This window comes from Aplidium turbinatum, chromosome 1 (assembly GCF_918807975.1).
Source record: "Aplidium turbinatum chromosome 1, kaAplTurb1.1, whole genome shotgun sequence".
Lineage (NCBI taxonomy): Eukaryota > Metazoa > Chordata > Ascidiacea > Aplousobranchia > Polyclinidae > Aplidium > Aplidium turbinatum.
Window position 1 is genome coordinate 33,530,656 of NC_137472.1, and position 22,979 is coordinate 33,553,634.

The following is a 22,979-nucleotide window of genomic DNA, read 5'->3' on the forward strand; positions in this document are numbered from 1 at the left end:
ACTTAAACTAATTTCTTTTGCAAAAACAGTTTGTGAGAGCTGCTTTTCCTGCGGTACTTATTGACGTGTCACTGCCACTATTAATTGACTAGCTTTACTACACTTGCCAAATACCTGCAGTAGGTTTAGTGAGCAATGCGAGCGTGATAGTACATTTCATGGATTTAGCGAAATATGAAAAGTGTTTTGCAAGATAACGTTGAAAGAATCTGAAACTGTTGCTGGTAGGATCAAGGAGATCATGGCAAGAAGTAGATTGCAAATGGTATGTAATGAAAATCGTAGTATGAAATATGAAACTGTCTCATGGAGATTTTGCTTTGGAAAGTTTGTAGGTTATATAATAAGTAGTTTCCATTCCCAAGCAAGGCTTGATATCATAAGAAACAATGCCATTATCCCGTAATATGTCTGTATAATTAGTAGAATTTGGACACAATTTTAAAAGTTGCAACGTCAAAAGTTTAATATGTTGACCGCATCAGCTTAGGTTGTTTTTAACTCATCAGCGGATTACTCTGGTATCACTATCAGTTCAGTTCAGTTTGTTTTTATTTCTGACCATCACAACGCAAAAACAATATATGACAAACATAGCAGAGGTCTAAAAAAGGTAGAAGCAACAAAATCATCATCAGAACAAAATTATGTGAAGCTGCCAAACCTGAAATAAAGATGGAGTACAAAACTATTGCTAAAATTACGAAATTTTTTCTGATTTTGAAATTTAATACACAGTGCAGTACAATACAATCCACTACTTATTTACGGTATAAAATCAACGATATTAGGTAGGCTACATTATCCTACTGACACAATACTATTTTGTTTTTTTACGTTGCAGAATTTTGAAGTTTATGATAATAAAAATGATGTTAAAAACAGTTGCTAATCTATTTTTGATGGTAGCATTCGTCACAAGTGAAGGTGCGTAGCCTACAGAGATGCACTTTTTTGTCGTATCTAGGCTTAGACCTGATGGTTGAAGATTTAGATTAAGTGGACGAGAAGGCAGGGAAGCCAATCTTAATAGCCACCTTTAATTGTCCTGCTAAAGACACAACCGCATGCTCTTGAGCGGTATTGAACCGGCGCCCTTTCGGTTGCCGTTCCAGAGATACACTGATATATAAAATCACAGTTTATCAGTTTGTTACAGTCAACCACAGATCTTTACAGTTTAATTCCAAAGTGGTATTGATAGCTTTTGATACTTGCTTCTTCTTTCCAATGCATTTTTTAATGTTGCTTATCCCGTTTAAATCACGCACAAAGATCTTGTAGTGTACCATACTGCACAATAAGCAAAAAAGCGTAAATGCTTTAACTGTTTGATTTTTGATTGTAATCAATTTATTTTAATATGGCATAGACATATAGCATGACCAACAAGTTCACTTTCTATAATACTGTAGATGCTTGAATTTGTTTTTCAGATACTTTGATTTTTCGTTATTGGAACAATGCTACCAATGGCAAAACTGGTTACTCATTTCAACCTTCATCTTGTGAGTAGATTTTATTCTTATGATGCAAAGGGTGGATCAATTTTGACGCGTGGCAAATGTGTTGTTGAAGATTTGTATGTGTGATTAATTCCATTATTTGATACTTCGTGGGCTACTGTAGGTTTCTCAAATAATTTGTCTTTAAAGAATATTGGCACTTTTAAGATTTTTTTTGCGTTTTTTCATCACAACAAAAAGTTTAAAAGCAATTAATACTAAGCTGCGAAACCTGGATCACAGTTGACTTGTTCTTTTGTTAAGATTTAATTCATAAACCAAAATTATTTTCAAAAACTGAGAATATTCAAATTCAGTGCACGTTTACCCTGCTGATTATTATTATTATTACCACGTTGATGATACGATGGTGGTTACAGTCATCAGTGTTATGACAACGTAGGCGGTGTAACGTCATTTGTAATATCATAGCTTTTCCAAGGGATTAGTTGTTTAGCTAAGCTACGATAAGCCGGTAGTCTGAGATAGCGTAATAGTTTGCTGCTTCTGAACTGTACCTTTAGAGATCAACTGATTTTGAAATGTGTAAGTACAGAAAGGATGGCGAATGTGAAATTTAGGAGTGAAGTGGATTAACAAATGCCAGTGCATTGGCCACGATGATTTTATGATCTCAATGATGTAAGCTATCTTATTACTACGCAACCGATTGGCTGCGTCACAGTAGGCTACGTTTTGAATTGGTGTTTTGTTACGGAATTCAGAAAACTTTAGTTTATAATACAGTTTATCAAAAGTTTCAGAAGCTTCTGCGTATTGCAAAAAATAATAAACTACAGTAACTTGCAGAATATTTTATAAATTAAAGCCATGGCGATGTATGAAGATCGCCATGGTTAGAGCTTACCAATGGTTTGCTTCCATCCAAACCCTAAATTTTATGAACAATGTTTTTTTTACAAATTAACACTCCGCACTCATTTGAAATTGGAAGATTGGTTGAAAAGTCCTCACAGATCTCTATAAAAAAAAAAAAAAAAAAAAAAAACGCAATGCATAAAACCAAAGCAAAACATTTTCACAGGACACGAAAAAGGAAAAAAGTTACCTCTATTGAGAATTTAAAGAAAGCTTAGGAATAAGGTAGTAGAATGCCTGGTCAAACACATGTCAAAATAGGCATCTAACTTAATAGAAAAATAAAAAGCAATGAATTTAAAAACTAATCTCATGTTAACTAACACTTCCAATTCATAGTAGCCTACTGAAGATGAAAACAATTTAGTTTTCAAAATGTTTGCTAACATCGGTTTCATAATTTCTACTGCACAGTTTGGGCGAAAGAGGACTTTTTGTCTTGCTTTACTATGCATCTGCTTGCTACAGTATATCTAAAAACCTAGCAATTAAACATGAATCAGCAAGCATCAAACTAACTCTGTGTTTTTGAGTTGCAATAACTGTGGCTTCATTGGCTAGCCACTCCCGGCGTTATCCTACAAGCATTATTAACTTATCTGTGATGTTATCACAGGCTACAAATCATTATTTATATTTTACTTCAAGGCACGTTCACGACATCGTATATTGCTCTTCAAAGCTCAAGTACATGAAATCTTTCACAAAACTTGCCACGTGAGTGTACTTGTGTAATAGCTTTATTTGCAAAAGACTAAATTTTAAGCTGCATTTTAAAATTGTACCAACAAAATTTGTGTGATCACCATGAATTACAAAAACAAATGAAGAAAATAGTCATCCAGGGAGTATTGATTGTTCGCTGCTAGGTAAAACGCACAATGCGCAATTAGGTCTTTTACTTTTTGTGTAGCATTTAATACTTTTACAATAATATATTACATTCAACATCAAAACAATTAAAGGTGCGTTCTTGTTTCAGGTTGCAAGAATGTAAACTATTCTAAATGTCGTTTCTCTAACAAACCTTATGACATAAGTAAGTATAAGTTCATTTATAACCTCAATCTAACGCAGATTTCTAACTCAAGTGAACAAAATCTAACTCAAGTGACAAAATCTAGCTCAAGTGAACAAAATCTAACTCAAGTGAACAAAATTAAATAATAATTTTTCTTCACCTGCTTAATTTAATATACTCTGCTGGTTGTTTGTTATTGCCTGTTAGATATTAGATTAGCTACACCATTTCGGCAAGCCACTACAGAGACATTTCATCTGATCAACAGTGCAGTAGATATCATGTTCCGTAATCCGTTTGGTGCTCAAAGAACGTCCAACGTCCACAACGATCAGTTAAGTTCATCCAAAGTCAAGAGAATCCAATAAGGCATCCAAGTCAGTTTTGAGGACCGATGATTACCTTGGACTAATTTTCTGCCGAGCGAGAGAAATCTTTTCCATCCGCGTTTTACTATTTGATAAATATTAAATATAAGTAGGATTATAATTGACAAATATTTTGAGTTTTTTTTTTATCGAGTAAAGTATATTGCAGTTAGATGAAATATAATAAATTAGCAAAATCAATCAGGTTCAGAAACTTGTATAACCCATTAAAAGCCGCCACAAGTTCCCATTGCTCTTTTTAGGAAATATTTCAGCCACAAAGTTGTATTGTCATAACTTTTGAATTAGTTTAAAAAAATTTGATCATTTATGCTTTTTTAATGCATTTTTTTGTTTGCCTTTTAAAAGGACACCGGCCACATAGTCAAATGTAAATCTTGCGATACCTTAACATAAGAAGGTGTTTGTTTCGGTAGAAATTTGCCAGATCTTTCTTGAAGGACGTTTCAAAGTTATTGTATGAACATATTATATTCACGGTAACCATCGGCGTAGCTAGTGGGGGGTGTCCCCCCCAGTTGGCAGTCTCCCCCCCCGGTCGGAAGCTTGTGGCAGCAGAATATTTTTAAACGTAAACGAAAAAGCATAGTCAAAATCTTTTTTGAAATGGATTTGGCTCGAATTCTATTTGCTGGTTCCTACTTCACGCGTTCAGGGGTGCAAAATCATGGTCCGCCGCGGGCGGCACAAACCATAGCGATACGCCACTGACAGTCGTCGGCTCCAGCTCGTGACCGAGCATTGGTTTCGTCATCAAATCGAATTTGACTTTGGATGGTGATGTCATATATGGCTTTGGAGGCCAGTGTATGATGGAAAAGACGTGGGAAAAAGTCACATTGTATGGGGGGTAAGGATTGTATGGAGGGAGGGACGTGGTAGTTTTAACTTTTCTAGTGTTCGTTTTTCTTGGGCTTTTTGTATCCTTTTTTTTCGAAAATTTCCGTGCCTTCCTTAGATCTTTTTCTCCAGAGTAATCTGTCACTAGCAAGGTTTTCCCATGAATCCAGATCAATGTTTGCATGGTTGAGGGAGACTTTCAGCTGATCTTTGTATCTCATTCTTGGTCTTCTGGAGGGGGGGGGTTTCCTGTCTTTAGTTGTCCCTCCTCGTTGTTCCTTCTCATGACATGTCCTGTCCAGCGAAGGCAGTGTTGCAATATGGTGGCTTCTGAACTGGGCAACCTAGCGCGATCAAGGATTGCATCTTTCGTGAGACAATCTTCCCAACGAGTGCCTAGCATTTGACCCAGTTTCCTCTGCTGAAAATTTTCAAGACGTTTGATGTAACGGCGGTATAATGTCCAGGTTTCACAAGCATAGAGAAGAGTGGATAGAACGACTGCCCGGAGGACCATAATTTTTGTGCGGATAGATATATCATGGTTGTTGAAAACACGATGGTTAAGTCTTCCATAGGCACAATGTGATGCTTTTACACAATGTTCAATATTCTTTGACAGTGTTACAAACAACCAAAAAAATGTGGCCGGTGTCCTTTTAAAAGGCAACAATAAATATAAAGCAAAATAAACAAATAAAAGAAGCAAAACCTAACACAACTTAGAGTGTAGTAGGAAGCACAACATTACAGAGTGTCAAACTATGAAGAAACATAATTCATATATATTACCAATAGGCAATAAAACATGCATGTTCCTCCTCACTTCACTTTATCGGGCTCTTTTCATTTTTCAACAATTTTCAAACTTTCACAAAATTCAGAAAAAGTACGTTGTTCGCAAATATTTATCAACACCATCCAAAACAGACCCTAAACAACTACTAGGAAGTCCAAAATGATTCAATCAAAATAAGATGATGCAATACTGATGCATTCAAAATGATGTCCTTTTAAAAGGACACCGGCCATGAATGGGATAAGGCATTCACAGATATCAAATGAATTAGGCTACACAAGTTTCCGAACCTGGCTGATTTTGTTTACTTATTATATTTAATTGTTCGGTTTCATCCAAAATAAATGATCGTTGCATCACTTTTCATCCTTAACAACATAGAGGAACCAGAACAGAAGTTAAGAGATATCAGCTCGTAGCTTACATCAAAATCAATTTTTGTATAAGTCTAAATTAATGTTGTAGCAGGTGGTTCAATTAACTAGAAAGTATCGATAAATGGCGCAAAATATCGGTATCATACAGTATGATTTTCAAACAGATAGTATACTTTTTAAACAACTTTTTCATCATTAGTCATTTTTTTGAATGTTTAATATTAGCATGTCTGTAACCTCTATGTTAGTAAAAAGGCGTTGGCTCATACTCAGCCTCGGGAATAAGACTCTTGATATAATCGATCTTCGGCATTAACGAGAATAGAGCGACCAATTCCTTTCTCTAGGCCATCTATTCTCCAGCAATTACGTCGACTCAATTTACCACACCCTAGGCAAGGGTGAGCGGTGTTTATCAACAACCTGCTTAGACGGGTGTCGAACCTAGGTTTGGATTATTTGAAAGTCAACGCCTTATCTGCTGCGCGATCTAACTGCAATTATGTTAGTACCATTCACTTTATTCAATAGGCACAATTCAAAGCAAAGAACCGGATGAATATGTTAAATGCTGGTTAAGCTGTTAAGGTTTTTGTGCAAAAAAGAATCAAATGATCTGGACGTTACGCCTTTTGCAAAACGGCAAAATTTCGCAAATTACCAAACATTCATGACCACTCAATAAAAGTGTTTCACTTGCAAATGCAAAAACTTGTTTAACAAACAAACAAGCTTAATTGTTTGCTGTTTTTCTAGGATTGGATTTACCACCGCAGCATGAAGCATTGCGCTCTTATCCATTCAATTACACCTACAACGTGACCCTTCCAAAATATCGATCTAACAATTGGCACTTTAAAATTTCTCTATTATTAATCTGCATCAGAAAAGACACAGGTGAAAATAAAATTGTTTACCTTAGGGTTAGACTACTTACGTTACACAGTAAGATTTAATCAATCCAAACTAGCCTACTTTGTTCGAAATGTATTTCAGCGTAGCAAGGTTTTCCATTCTTCATTTTCTCTTCTTATTCTTCTTCTTCTTCTAACTTTAATCTCACTGTGTGAGTTTGCCAGTGTAGATTTTCCATTTGTGCATTTCGATGGCCCTTTCAATGTGATCAAATCATTTTGGTTTGCGTCTTCAATTTGTTTCCTCCATTTTGAATTGTTGCTTTATCCTATACCTACGTAATCATCTTTTTTCTTTAAACTTTTTTTTCTGTGGTAAAACTGTTTTTCTAAACTTCTCTTGTAGATTCTAACGTCTCTTTTCGTCCTTACCAATTCCTTTTTGATATCATTCTCCCTGGTTATTTCAAAAGAAATAAAGCAGCATTTTATTCTCGCTGCTTTTCAAATATGCAGGCCTACTCAGGGTTTTTTGTTCAACGAGACCGTTCCAGCTCCGTAGTTGACCATGACTGACTGGACGACTAAGGTATGAAGTCTTCTTTTCATCCACTATCTGACACTTTTTTATCTCTCAGTACACTAGTTTCTCTAACTTTGCCAACATTGCCTGTTTTTACCTTCTACAATCTACATTGACACTCATCATCATGCGCGGTTGAACCTAAGTATTAGAATACCGCCACACCGCACATTTAAATGCTTCATGTTTTTTTAAGAGCCGAGCACACAAGCTTTTTGTTTTCCTTCTAAATACCTCCATTTCGCTATTTTCCAACGCTTCCTTCCCTGGGCTACATCTTGCATTGTTTTAGTTTTCTCTTGTGTTAACCACCTGTCAACTCATGCGTCAACGCTGTGTTGACGCATTCTACTACATTGTTTGTAATAATAATTTTTAGGGTGCTTTCTAAATTACCGTACTTAAAAGCTGATTAACGAAGTCTGACTCTTTGTTATATTGGCACGTAGGCTATGTAAAACAAATGGCGATTGTACAACTTTGTTGGCTTGTACCTCAAAAATATATGCTGTATAATATACTGTGTTATTTATGCCATTACTAATTCTAGTTTATTGCCATCTACTAGGTTTCTACTCTACTAGCATGGCAAGTATTCGGGATATGAAAAACAATATTTCTGCCACACAATCCACATTTCCAAATACAGATTTGAGAATTTATCATAGAAATTCAACTTTAACTTTAGTTTCAACTTTTATGGGTGAGTATAGAGGCAATGTTCTCCAGGCTACTTTTTATTTTCTTGTGATTAGCTTCATTTTAAAATAAAATATTTCACATTTACTCTATTTTCAGTACTTCCAGCACAATAACTGGCTAACTGTAAGAAAACAGGGAATATGTCTTTAGTTTTATGATCTGTTACTAGAAAATTATGCAAGAAAAAATTCTACATACAGTAGCAGTAGAAAGATGATAGCTGACTTTGCCCATTTTAATAAGTGAAAAAATCAGCAGCTTTTTGCGACTTAGGCCTAAAGAAAAACGTTGGTAGGAAAAACTTGAAAGTAGAAAGCAGGCAGCCTCTGCATGCAGTTAATCATGCATTGTTTGGTTTTAACTGTATTTTTAATTTTTCAGATATATTGGTGAGAAATCTTTTATTTTTTCTATTTGTGAAGCGGTTATGGAAGGTCATGACTGCTTTTGAAGTTGATGATGTTTTTTTGTTTTTTTTTCAGTTATCCACTAATATATACATTTAGGTTTGTTGATGAAACATAAGAAACAGCATAGTTTTTAACTTTTCTTGAGTTGCATATTTCTGTGGTAACGTTTTTGTTTTGAAGAGACGACTTTTGTCTTTCTGGCCGTAGGAGGGCGGTATACATTTATATGGGCTACTATAACGTATTACCGTGATGCGACAATTTATCGAAAGACAATTTATCGAACCGACAGTTTATCGAAAGACAGTTCAGCGAACGACATATCATCGAAACGACAGTTTATCGAACGACGAATCTCCCGAAACAAATTTTATCTAAAATTTTAATGCACATATGCAATGGAATACTCAAGGCATTTTAAATGTACATTTCAATCACATTCGTTTATTTTGAATACACGGATACACAATATTTACAGTTTACAAGTTGTATGCAATTGCTCGAAGATATCTGTTTATGTCAATATTCGTTGAGTGATAATCTTGGTCAATGCCCTTCAGCCGTTGGTTGACAGCGTCGTAGCGCTTCTTCCGAGGAGGGCCAGCAATGCCCAGCAATTCCAGCATTTAATTGCTCAATGAATATTTCGTTGGAACGTTGTTCCTGCAGAATTTTCTTGACGAATCTACGAAGCGTCGGATGAGATATTAAAACACGCTTGCTGAACTCATTGTGCCATCCTTCAATATTATTATTCGTTCGTGGAAGGTCAAGTTAAACCGGTGGAAGACATTCCAACACCGGATAGGGAATAGAGGTTGACGACGATATATGCGACGCAGTTGTCCAATCCAAGTTGTTTTGAAATAGTCGATATATTCAGACCGGTGCTGCTCATCGTCGTCACTCAATGTGGCCACGAAGTCCTCAAACTGTTGTACAACGTCTTCAGGCGGAACGAATGCCAGTGCCTGGAAGCATTTTATGCTAAGGGCGTGTACGGCATCCTCAGTGAACCAGCGCTGCAGAGAGAGGGCCTGAATTTTCCGGAAGCTACATTGGCCAAAATGAAAAAGGCAGCCGAGAATTTCTGCCTGAGGGAAGCTGGAAGATAGAACGTTATTGGAAGCATAGACTCCAGTTAAATCAGCTGTTCGATTATTCTATTAACTGTCGTTTCGATTAACTGTCGTTCGATTAATTTTCGTTCGATGAACAGTCGTTTCGATAAACAGTCGTTTCGATTAACCGTCGTTCGATTAATTGTCGTTCGATAAACTGTCGTTTCGATTAACTGTCGTTCGATCAATAGTTGTTCGATAAACTGTCGTTCGATCAATAGTCGTTCGATAAACTGTCGTTCGATAAACTGTCGTAGTACCATGTATGACAGCCTATTAAATTTAATTTAATTTAGCATTAAATTTTAAACAAAATAATCTTTGATAAATTGTAAGTTATTGTTCAGCTCACGAAACTCAATAGATAGGTTTTTGTTTCAGAAAATATTACAAAATTTGACGAACGCCCAAACGCTTTCTTCAAGTCAGAAAGGAACTTTGTTCGAAGTTTGATACGATCAGAAATAAACGAAAATCTGAAGCTTGCCACGGAAAAGATTGAACTTTCCGTAGTAATGGGACCTTTTCGTTTCCGTCCTAGTTTGTTGCTCTCATTTACTTCAAGCTCAGTAAACATTATTACAACTGACGATGATGCATCTGCAAACACTGCTGCTTCAGTTGCACAAATAAGTCCTCCTGCAAATATACAACGAAGCAAAACTGTTTCAGATGAAAGCCAAAATACAGCAATAAACAGGTTTATCGCTCCATCTGTGAGTGCTCCTGTATTGTCTATCACAGCTTTTGATATCAACAAGAGAAAAAAGATTCCTGCCACTGTTTATTACGATATAAACATAGAAAACGACACCACCACAAAAGACTTTATGCAAACGATGAATGGAAATCATTCTAAACAAAGCACCACGGTGGTTTCCTCAGTGACTTATTTATGTGGATTTTACAATGAATCAAAACAAAGATATTCAGGTGCAGGGTGTAGTGTGATTAATGTTAGCGTAGCAACCATATCATGCTATTGCAATCACACGACTGTATTTGCAGTTTTGCTGGCTATAGAAAGTTATGAGATTCCGCATGAAGTTACGGTGAGTTTTTAAGTTTATTTTTCAACAAACAAATTAAAGATTTCCCATATAGGCTATCTTAGTGACTTGATTTTTATGATTGGAGACGGATTGCAACAACGTTTGATGTAGTTGCTGATATTATAAAAGTATGTGACTACTTCTGAAAGCTTGAACATTGTGCAATAAATTAGCTTGTAACATTACTTTCCGAAACATTCCATTCAAGATTGCAGGAGAAAGCATTTTTTTACAATAAATTAGCAATGTGAATCGAGATGAATCTTTGTTGAACGACGGTGACTAACAATAATACTAGGTTTAATTGTTTTTTTGTTTTAGTTTTTAAAAGTTTTATATTGTCTATTAATTTGCTTTTGTTTTAGATTTTGTCATACGTAGCAGAAGCGACATCTTCAATCTGTCTTGTCTTGACAATCCTTATACTGATAACAGCAAAAAATGCCATAAAGCATGATCGTATTTATGTGCAAATCAATCTATCTGTGGCGATCATGCTATTTCATTTATTTAATCTTTTACATGGTTTGGCTAGGAAAAATCCTCGAGCTTGCGAACTTGAAGCTGTTGTTTTACATTACCTTATTTTAGCATCAGGTAGGTCTTACACTGTAGGTAAAATGTTTGAAATGTAAATGTTTTTCGTGATAACTAGTATTCAGTCCAAGAGTTTGTAAATCATATCTGACTAATTTCTGTATTAGAGTAGAAAATTTCTTAATTACTGGCGATCGACCAGTCTCTGGTTAAGTTACTAAGCAACTTTTTTCCTGTGCTATCTTCACTGTAAATGGATTTACGGAACGTTTATCACACATTACCATCTTCAGCATTGAGCAACATATTCATGTTTCAGTTAATTTTATTAAAGAAAAAAAAAAATAACACGAAAAGAATGTTTTACAAGTGAATTTACTTAAAATTTCTTCTAATGAGCAGGGGAGATGTTTGAGTTATCATGTTAGGCCTACTCACCAGCTTGTCGCAATTTGTTAAAAAAAAAAAAAAAAAAAAATAACAGTGACAATAAAATCAGTTTCATCTTTGCCGGGTTTTATATGCTTGGCTAAGTTTAATAAAAAAAGGCGTAAACTTTCAATTGTGGTAATCTACCTTTTTAACTTTAACAAAGTCATTTTATTTCATTGTAGCAATGTGGATGCTCATGGAAGGGATTAGTCTTTGTATAATCACTACAAATCGAGCTGTATTCTTTGCAAATGAACGTTCACGCATGATCTTGAATGTACAACTTCTCGCAGGCTGGGGAATCCCTTTTGCTATTGTGCTTATTGCTGCTGCAGTTGGTTTTTCAAGCCAAACGTACATGGATGTTTTCATTGATTCGTCATACAAAAGATGTTGGATAAATCCTAATCATGGAATCATGATAGGAGCAGTTATTGTCCCAATTAGTATTGCACTGTTTTTAAATTTTCTCATTGTTTGCAAAGTGATAATATTTGTCAACAAAATGACTGAGAAGTCAAATGATTTTAAGCCTATTAGTCAACATAGAAACTCACAAGAGATAATTGGTGTGGTTAAGCATGTAAGAGCTTCATTAAGAGGATTTGGACTACTCTTCCCGATTCTTGGAATCACATGGATATTAAGTTTTCTTACAAGTAAGCAAAAACCTCTTGTTGTCTCTCTAATATTATGGTTTAGGATTTTATTATACTTTAATTTTATGATCGATTGTTGCTTTTGTTAGTGGACAACTTTAAAACACAAGTGACTTTGGGGGAAAAGATAAGTGGTTGATCCTCGTACACAGCTTTGTAAGTATTTTCTCTAAAAGTACAAAAAATTAGGTCAAAGCTTATCAGGGCAAAGCCGCCCGCCACAAGGCACAGCTACAAAATTGAAACCAAGGGAGTTAAGCCAAGTAGGTCTACTCTAATGTAGGCTAGAGTATTCCGACAAGTAAAATTTTTACTATCCTTCCGCTCAAAAGTCAACAAATTAAGTAAAATTTCTCAAGTGGATTGACTATGTCAACTGGGTACTCGTATCTTCTTCCAAGAAACCAGCAAATTCTACATATAATCGAGCTATATTTCTAACCTAACTTACACCTACATAAAAATATAACGTCCAGTCTAAGGATATAGCCTATCATGTACTTCTTCTCATGTCAATGTTATTTAGCTGTGGAAAATATCGAAGCTTCTCGTGCTTTCATGTATTTGAATGTGGTTGTCAACGGCTTTCAAGGATTTGCATTGATGCTCATCTATTGTATCTTTGGACATGAAGTGCGAATGGCTTTCACGCAACGGTTGTGGCGGCAATATCCCTTGTTGAGAGAACACTTTTCAAATGCGAAACAGTCAACAGTTTCTCAAGAAGAAAAAACAACAAGAAAAACAACAATCTATTTGACATAGTTTTAAGATATAATAATAATTCTTGTTTTTGATTTTTTGTATGAGCATAACGTACAACTCTAAACATATTTTTGCCCTTCCTTAAATCTATAGTGACAACCACTTCAAATTAGCTACAAGTCTAAAATTATAAATCATGACAGTTTTGTGTTTGTTGCCTTTATACAATAAACAAGTTAAAGGTGATTTACAACGTAGACTAGAGTATCATAGATCCATCATGTGTTCTTCAGTAAATTGGTCTAAATCTGTAACAATGTTTGGGCACCTACATCTAAAATTACAATTAGGCTACATAAGAAATCATTTCATGTCCCTATCATTTCATGTTGGTAATGGTTTGAAGAAGTAGTGAGCTTGCCAGAAACACTCCTTTCTTTTTTCCTTGGATAGACAAAAATACGCTTTGCAATTTGAACATTTTTTTCCTGAGTATAAATTTTTTTTAATCCTTTAAACATTATCTGCTAAACTTCGTATAAGCAAAGTGTTTAGGTGTGTATTACTTTGCATTAACACCGCTTGAAAATGATGTAAATGTAAACAGACAAACAAGATTTATTTTTGTGATTTTCTACATTCTCTAATTTCTCTACATGTGTTCTCGTCACATAGCAGTATTTTTGATTATTATAAAAACAACTTTCATGTGATTAAAATTTTTGTTCAAGCATTTGCTTATTTTCGGAAAAAAATTGACGAAGATTTCAGTCAAGTGCTGATACTATTCAAGTAGAGCAAAATATTTTATTTTTTGCTGAACTTTTACTTAAATTTATTTACAACTGTCTATAGCTCTGTTTGCGCATTCTGGGACGCAGTTGCGTTGACGGGGAGATCCAGGGAGGACTTTTTGATCTGGACACAGGATGAATTTAGGGGCCCTGGACCTTTCCAAGGGGCTCTGGAACTTGAAGAAGTCAGCGTATATTTTTTGGATATATTGTTTCTTAAAAGTGTTTTGGTTTGGCGCCCGAAGATGTCATTGATACCGGGTCCAAATTATCCTCTCAATGGTCCCGCTGGTACGGTATGTTATTACGTATCTTACCCTACAAAACTGTGATCATGCAGTAGGTAGGCTAATGTAAAAGTATATCAATACAATAAACGTTTTTTTCATGTAGTAACTTCAAAGCAGTATTCTGAATTACTGAAGTTTTAAATGTTTTGCTCCATTGCTGTGTTTTTAGTGATAACCACAGTTGAATGACACTGCCTACATTACAAAAGTTAATATGTACCGTATCACTTATGCTCGCAATGTTTGATTATTTAAAGTAAATACCTTAAAACTTGTATAATGATGACGTTTGGTTTTCACAAGTGATCAACGTGATGGCCAACTTAATAAAATATAAGTGACTAGCAATGCAGATTGCATTAATTTAAGAGCTTTATTTTTTAACTCTTTTGTCAAATATAAATTTCCAAGTATGACTTCCTTCGGCGATATGCGTGGGCAATGCGTAAGTAGCCTATAGGGTTGCCTGGCGTCTGGTAATCGTGCGTATGGACTAATAATATAAAATTTAGCAGTTGTGGTCTAAATTTACTCTTTCAAATTGCGCAAGCGGCTAGATTTCATTTACTACATTCCATGTATAGTCATGTCAAAGCTAGCATCTTCAATGCCCTATGCACAGACGTAAGCTAAGTAGTTTTAACCAACAAATTAAACCATGCATGCCTAAATAAATGTATAAGCGATTACTGAAGTTTTATATTTACAAATCGTTAAAAGACTTTTACTTTTTCGTATTAGAATTGGAAGGACATCATGGTTTTGTCCATCATCAACTTGCTGTTTCCATTGCAACTTGAAAGTGGAGAATTAAAAAGATAATTCTAATAGCGTACAACTTGTAAGGCCAATAAATGTGAAACAGAAGAAAGAACGAGCAAAGTTTTTTTTTTCTCATCAGTCGTGTGATGCTATTTTGGTTTGCTGCAATTTTACCAGTTTTACGACTAGTGACTTGGAGATGAAACCGAAATCAACTTTGTTGCTAGCGAACCACCATAACTGCAGAAAATACGTCAGTGATGTAAATTTCAATTTATTCTCCGCAACGTTCTGAATGAAAACACGTTACTGCTGTTTAAGATTTTTGATAGAACTTCCAATTTTATAGAATTATATATACGAATAAACAAACGAGTATTCTACATTCATGCAATATCATCTTGGCACAAGAAAGCAGTTTTGATATGTCACCTTACGAAGAGCATAAATTTCCTTTTTAGGTTTTAAGTGAACAAGTTAGATTTTTTTGCAATTGCCTTCATTCTGCAGCACAATCACATTGTTGTTGATAACACATAGCGTCACTACTCACTGAGGCATGTGCTTGGCTGCTCAAGGTGAGGCTGACTATGCGAAGTCACACAATTTGTTTTTTCGTTTTTTTCAAAATTTGTATTTTTCCGTTTAAGATATAAATCACAGCTTGTATGTAATTTGAATTGTTGCTATTTGTTTTGTTGAAATTCCATCTAAGTTCATTCTATCACCAAGTGCAGCCTCAGCAGCGGGACCCAAATGAAAATTGAAAACCTTCTGCTATTACTTCGCAATGCAGTTCTGAATACAGATAAATTATATTTTTTGACTTAAGTTTTTATAGATTTTAATAAAGTTTGAAAAACTCATCACAAGTTGGACAGCTTTGCTTTTGACAAATCTCAGAATTACCCATTTCTTTGCATTGTAGGCTATTTTGTATTCTAAACTGTTTTGAGTTTGTCAACGTATTATTTTTTTCCAATGAGTAGATAGTTTGAATTTCTGAGCTACTGGTGGAAAGTCAGGTCAAGTTCATGGTACAGAATTTAAGTTTTAAAGCTTTAGTTTTTTTCTGTTTTAAGAGAAACATTTGCCTTCTTAATTTTATAGAGGACACATAGCCTACGTTTTTAGTTGTCCTGTACGCACTGGATTACCATACAAAAACAGAATATAAACCAGCTGTTTTTTTACATTAATTCACTGTTTGCAGACGTTGAATATCAATCCAACAAATCATCGATTTTTTAGCTCAAACAAGCTTTATGCATCAAACAAAAGTGAGTTTGTCTTGGCATGAATGCTGCTGGGTAATGATGCACAATATGTGCGAAATACTAAAGATAACGGAAACAGTTTTCGTGACACAGAAAAAGTTTAAAAAATTCCAGCTTTTGCAATTTTTTTAGGGTGCTGACAACGTGACCAAATGAAATAGACATGACGTAATCAGACATTTGACACTCCGATATTATTTGGCACCTCTACAAGTAAGAAGAAATTGTAGTGCGTAAAACAGATTAATTTTATTGGTAAATTGTACACAATTCGCAGTTATTGTGAAGTTGTGTGCTTGATAGTTATCGATAGCCTAATGTTTAACTGGATCGCTAATTGCATAATTATGTTGAAACTATCATGGCTAATGGCGTAGTGAAAGAAATATAACATGCTTCCAGGTTTCTTTTGTCTGCAAAAATGCGAAGTTGTTATTATAAATTCAAGTAATCTGCTGCTTCTGGGAAAGAGTTTTTCACCAGAAATGTCATGAATAACGTATTAAGCAAGTCAGGTAATTTTTTTCTCATAGAATATCAAGCAGTAATTAAAGTCAATCGTGAAAGATAAGGAGATAAGCATTAATATACAGTAGCCTATGTAGATTTTGCTGTAACGATGTGAATTCACTACCAAAGATAAGATTCATGCAAATTTAATAAATAATGATGAAAGACCACCGCCTAAATCAATCGTTTGGAATGACAAAATTTTCCACTTGATTTTAAAAATATGCCAAGTATTGCTTTGCAGAGTGTAGCCAGATTGCTATTATTCTATCTGAGATTTACGCATTTTCTACCTCACCCACAGTTGATCTGTCGGGCCTATCTCAAACTACAGATCGATTGAAAGACTTCATACTTTTCATGACAAGTAAAAATATCAACACTGGCAAATTTCCATGTTTCCACCTCATTATGCTTCATATTTCACAATTAATAATCTCTATTACATTGTTGGTTGGTCAAATTTCTGTGAGATGAGCACGAAACTCATCAGGACAGAACAAGAGTTGGATAGGGAAGAAGATATCTTTTCACAAACACTTTTATTACAGTATTTTTATAGAAAAAAGAGAGTTTAAAAAGACAAGTAAAACAAAAAATTGTAGGCTATTAACATTATTGAGAATAGATTTAATCACGTGTAAGTCCGTGCAACTTTTGTGGTTTGCCAGTAATGTAAGCAGTGGCATACGAAGTGTTTCTAAAACGTGACTGCGGCACTAACAGTGCCAATTAGTTATACTGTATAATCAGTGTTGTACGTTGACACCGTCAATTTGACGGCGTTAAATGACGGCGTCAACTTTTTGTTGACGCTAAGGCTAGCGCCGTCAGTTTATTTTTTAGTTGACGGAAGTGATAGCGCTGTCAACTATTTTGCCGATTTTAAGCGTCAAGCGCTATGCGTCATTTTTCGTTTTCTTGAAAAATCTCGTTTCACAATGAGAGTTAAATTTTGTTTGACGTTTTGACTTTCAGACTGATAGCAATGAACAATTTTTTTTGAGGAAGCTGTTCGTCTATCCAATTATGCAATTTCAAGTTTGTTTATCGTATCCTGGGTTAATCTGAGTGGAGAAAAGAAATCGTCTTCCTGCTCGAAACAGTCTCAAAAGCCAAACTCGTTAGAATTCGAATACCTCCGTTTTGTGAGACCCTGGCTAAAATAGCGCTAGAAATTAGCGCTGACGCCGTCAATTTCTTTAAGAGCTTACGCAGTACTTTACGCCGTAAAGTTTTTAGACAATTCGCGCTGACGCTGACGCCGTCAATTTATTTCATTGACGCGTACAACACTGTGTATAATTATATCTATTTGTTCCATACATAAGGTCTATTGGGCTCCATCATCATATATAATGTATGCCCGACATAGAGTCGGTTAGGCACCAATTGAAACTACCAGTTGTGTCTTCAGCAAGACGCGTAACAACTTGTTTGAATGTTGGCACAAAATCATCGTCCTTGCCTTTCCGACTACTTATCTAAATCTTCAGCCACCTGAAATAAAGGTGGATGCGACAAAAATCCTTCACTGGAAATTGTTAAATTTTGATAGCTTCAATGAAGACGGAACCGTTCGACCGTGTTGTCCATTAATGACCCTTTATTGAAATGCGTTATATTGATTGGTGATTGATTTACATGTAAAGTTGGTATAGCCATTACATCGGCTAAACAGCAGCCAAAGATTTTTCGTGTGGCATAATGAGATTTAATTGCAAAAATTCAGACATCGTGTGTTTGTTGATAAAATGAGGTTGGGCAGCAGTAAGCGCATGTCTAAAAACCAGAGCACTTTGTATTTCAATTTGCTTTGTCAATTACGATACTTTAATAGGTAAGGCAATTTATGACATATGGTACCTTTACCCCAAAAAAATTGCAACAAGAGGTTTTTCAACTGATTTGATTAGTATTGGATGTCAGTGTTAACATATTTAAAATCTTAAGGGATCCAACTTCCGGAAAGTTGTTATTTTCAAGATGGCTTCCAAGATGGCCACAAAACCATTAAAATAACAGTAAACTGACCATAACTCGGTTACCATATGACCAAAACATGTAGTTCTGGTGTCCATATCTAGGTTTTTATACCCTGTGAAATCAATGAGACCGTTCTCAGAATTGTTGAATTATCTGATAGCCTATAAATTCAATATGGCAATCCAAGATGGCTGCCAAAACAATTAAATATGAACAATAACAATGCATTGGTTATTAAAAAACCGTTAAATTTCTATAACTTATTTGAGTAAACTAAGCATGCATAAAGAGTTCATACGATGTGGTCATGTACAGTAAACTCTTGACATAGCCTAATCAGCGTAAAGAAAGCATTTTTTCCGAGAAGCCGATAAGCCTCAAATAGCTACCGCCATCACAGACCTTGCCAGCAGTGTGACGTCAGGCGACTATGAAGTAGGCCTAGTGGAACAATCTGCTCCGAGAACCGATCACAACGTCCTTGATGGAGGGTTCTTGTTGTATCGAGTGCCATAGAAAGCTGGAGACAGTTATGGGTCTGTTGCACAGTCGTATGCAGATTTTACCATTAGTCATTATTGCTTAGCAACGGTAGTCTTTGATAGATGTGGTGGTCCGTCTATCAAAGACAATACCTATCAAAGACCCGACATGAACGTCCACTGCGGGTTGTTCACTTTACTGCAGACACCAAGTTCATTGAAAATAAGGAGCAGTTTTTGTCTCGAGCTTCCAACAAGGAAGGGTTAATTTCTCTAATTTCTGTTCAACTGAGGAATAGAAGCTGCAATGTGATCATCGCACCAGGTGATGCAGATGTTGACATCGACAAGACGGCAGATGAACAGCCCCCATCGACAAAGTACGACTTTAATTGGTGAAGACACGGACCTTTTAATACTGTTACTGCACTATGCTTACACTGACCCAGACATTAAAGACCTTCACTTCCGCTCCGACAAAGGTTACTCAACCAGATACACGAAATCAACAAACTGAAGGCAATCATCGGACCAGACATATTTATGCTCACAGCTCCTCTTCATTCACATATTCACCGGTTGTGATTTAACGTCAAGGATATTTGATATCGGGAAGTAGACGGCTTTCAAGAAACTAATGAAAGGTCTACCAATAAAATCAAAGAATGTGCAAATAGTTTCATTTTCCCAAATCAGACAGACCACATCATTAACGATCTTGGAAACAAAGCTATGACCGTTATGTTTGGCAATGATGGTAGCAGTAACCTGAAAACACAGCGCTGCAATACATTGGTCAAGAAAATTACAACATCCAAGTCCTTTGTTTACCCTGAACGTTTGCTACCTACATCATCCTCTACCAAATTCCACTGACTCAGAGTTTACTACCAGATTATGGTGTGGATGGGTAGGCTACTGACGATGGTATGGATGCTCTAGACTGGGGATAGAAAGTAGACAATAATCAGATGGTTTCAATCATGACGGACATGAAAGTTGCCCCGGACAACCTAACGAAAATGATACACTGCAATTGCGAATCATGTCGACCTCACTAGTTGCCGGAGATATGGGCTACCATGCCATGCTGGATGTGGACCATGCCAAACTGGTTCATGTGTCAACCCATACAGCAATCACATAATTACAAACGATGACATCGAGAGTGACAGCGATACGCTTTAGTAATACTTGATCCATCTGCTTTCTTTATGCTGATTATGTCAAGAGTCTACAGCTGTACATGACCACATCGTATGAACTCTTTATGCCTGCTTAGTTTACTCAAATAAGTTATAGAAATTTAACGGTTTTTTTTTAATAACTAATACATTGTTATTGTTCATTTTTAATTGTTTTGGCAGCCGTCTTGGGTTGCCATATTGAATTCATAGGCTATCAGATAATTCACTAATTTTGAGAATGGTCTCATTGAAGTCACAGGGTATAAAAATCTAGATATAGACACCAAAACTACATGTTTTGGTCATATGATGACCGAGTTATGGTCAATTCAGTGTTATTTTATTGGTTTGGCGGCCATCTTGGATTGCCATATTGAATGTGTAGGCTGTCAGATAATTCAACAATTCTGAGAACGGTCTCATTGACTTCACAGGGTATAAAAACCTAAATATAGACACCAGAACTACATGTTTTGTTCACATGATAACCGAGTTATGGTCAGTTTACTGTTACTTTGTTGGTTTGGCGGCCATCTTGGAAGCCATCTTGAAAATAACGACTTTCCGGAAGTTGGATCCCTTAACCCTTTGAAGGTTGGGGGGGGGGGGGGGGCTGTCAATTCAACTTTTTTGTATCAACAAGTGTATCTCTAAAACTACTGAGGCTGCGACTGCGAGATTTCTTGACTTTTCCTAACTTTTATTCACCTCTATTGAGCTGAAATTTTGAGCGATTAAAAGTTATAAATTGAGAAATATAATGCATTTCTCAGCACATCCTCTGAAATATTTCATATTCTGTTATTCAAAATTTTCCCACCAGCTGGATGAAAGTAATTAAGTTGGCCCATGTCTCGTTAATCTTAACTGTTTATGTAAAATTATGTAAAAAAAATTTAATCACAACATTGCAATGCATGTTCTTCATTACTCTACCAAAACATAATGTGTAAACTCACGCTGCAATCACAGTCATAAGTCACCTCAACATTTCAACGTATATGACACAGTTCTAAAATTCACATAGTTTTAATTTTTGAATATGCTTAGCGTGAATAATTTTACAAAGTGAATCCAAAATTTTGAAACCGTGCCTTAAAAAATAACAGAGATATCACTCCTAAAGCATAAGAAGAATCGACAGCCCCCCCAAACTGAGCAAAGACTCCAGGAGCCCAACCTTCTAAGGGTTAGGATTTTGAATATGTTAATACGACACCCAATACTAATCAAATCAGTTGAAAAACCTCTTGTTGCAAGTTTTTTGGGATCAAACCATATATTGCCCTACCTATAAATACAACCTAAAAAGATTTTCAAGTAAAAGCTAACTTATAGCTAACCTGTTTAAGCATCTTGTCAACCTAATACGCTTACGTCATTCATACACGAAGTCTTATTGTCTTCCTGTCTATGTCAAATACTACGAATAGAGGCACGACTCCGTTAGCAAATGACTTATTGCTGAAATTCTGTCACGTGTTTTTAAATTGCAGAAAACTGATGCGCAGTTGTTTCATACCGAAAGTTTTGTCCTTATTTGACACCATGAAAGCATTACTCTTTTTTCTGCTATTACCTGGAATAGCAATATCTCAAGAAAGTAAGTTTGAAGGAACAAAAAATCTTGTGACATTTGCCCTAGAAATATGAAATAAGATTGACTACACTGTATATCGATTGATTGGCATTTATCTCTTTGATTGTAAATAATACTAAATGCAAGCAACAAAATCAGTAAACCCACGTTTAGTTTAGCTTACTGTTTTTTACTGAAGGGTAGCGTTTGTTTCAAGTTACTTTGACCTTGCACGGCTTTTTGGGACAACAAGCTTTCACGCGTGGTAATAGTTTAAGACCGGGTAAAGACTATTCTGTGACATGCACAGCGCTAATATTGGTGCCTCCCTAATTTTGAAGTAAATAAAATTAATTCAGCTGCAACATTTCACAGATGGCTGCTTAGTTGTTCAGTGCACTTTCAAGGACAACAACCACTATGAGTGTTGTAAGTTGATTACTTTATCATTTTTTCACTTTATGCTGCAGTAGCCTATGTGCGAATACTATGTGATTATTCTCAACAGTGTTGACTATGCACTTACAAAATACATTGTAGAATGCCCTTTGTAGCATCTACAATGACGTCAGATCTGCAGGGAATAGATAGTTTTATTGTACTGTAATACTGGAATTTATTTGCTACCAACCCCAAACATTGTACCACAGATACAGCTTATCTGCTCATGTCTGTTGGTTATTTCGAGATCACGGCAATATACTGTAGGCTACGGTACTGAGAATGGACTTGGAAGTACTACAGTACTTGGAACCTTACAAAGAAATTAACACTTAAACTAAGAACTTTGCAGAGAGCACATAAACGAGTCATGATGGGTTTAACGTGGCGAGATAAAAAGACTGCCAAATGGATCAGAAATCAAACGAAATTACGAGATATATTAAGCACAATCAAGAAACTAAAATGGTCCTGGGCAGGTCATATAGCAAGATATCAGGACATTATAGATGGACTAAAAACTTAACAACATGCTGGACACCACGAGAAACCAAAAGAAAGAAAGGAAAACCAAAAGTGAGATAGAGGGACGACATTGACAAACAATGCAATACAACCAATTGGTACCAACTAGCACATAATCATGTAAATTGGCATGAAAAGGGGAAGGCTTAAGCTCTGCAGTGGGCTCTAACAGGCTGAAAATGATGATGATGATGACAATACTGTATCATAAGTTTTCAAAAAATCTAAAATCACATCAAGTACCATTTAGAAAAATCTACTTAGTAATTTGTTTTGTTAAA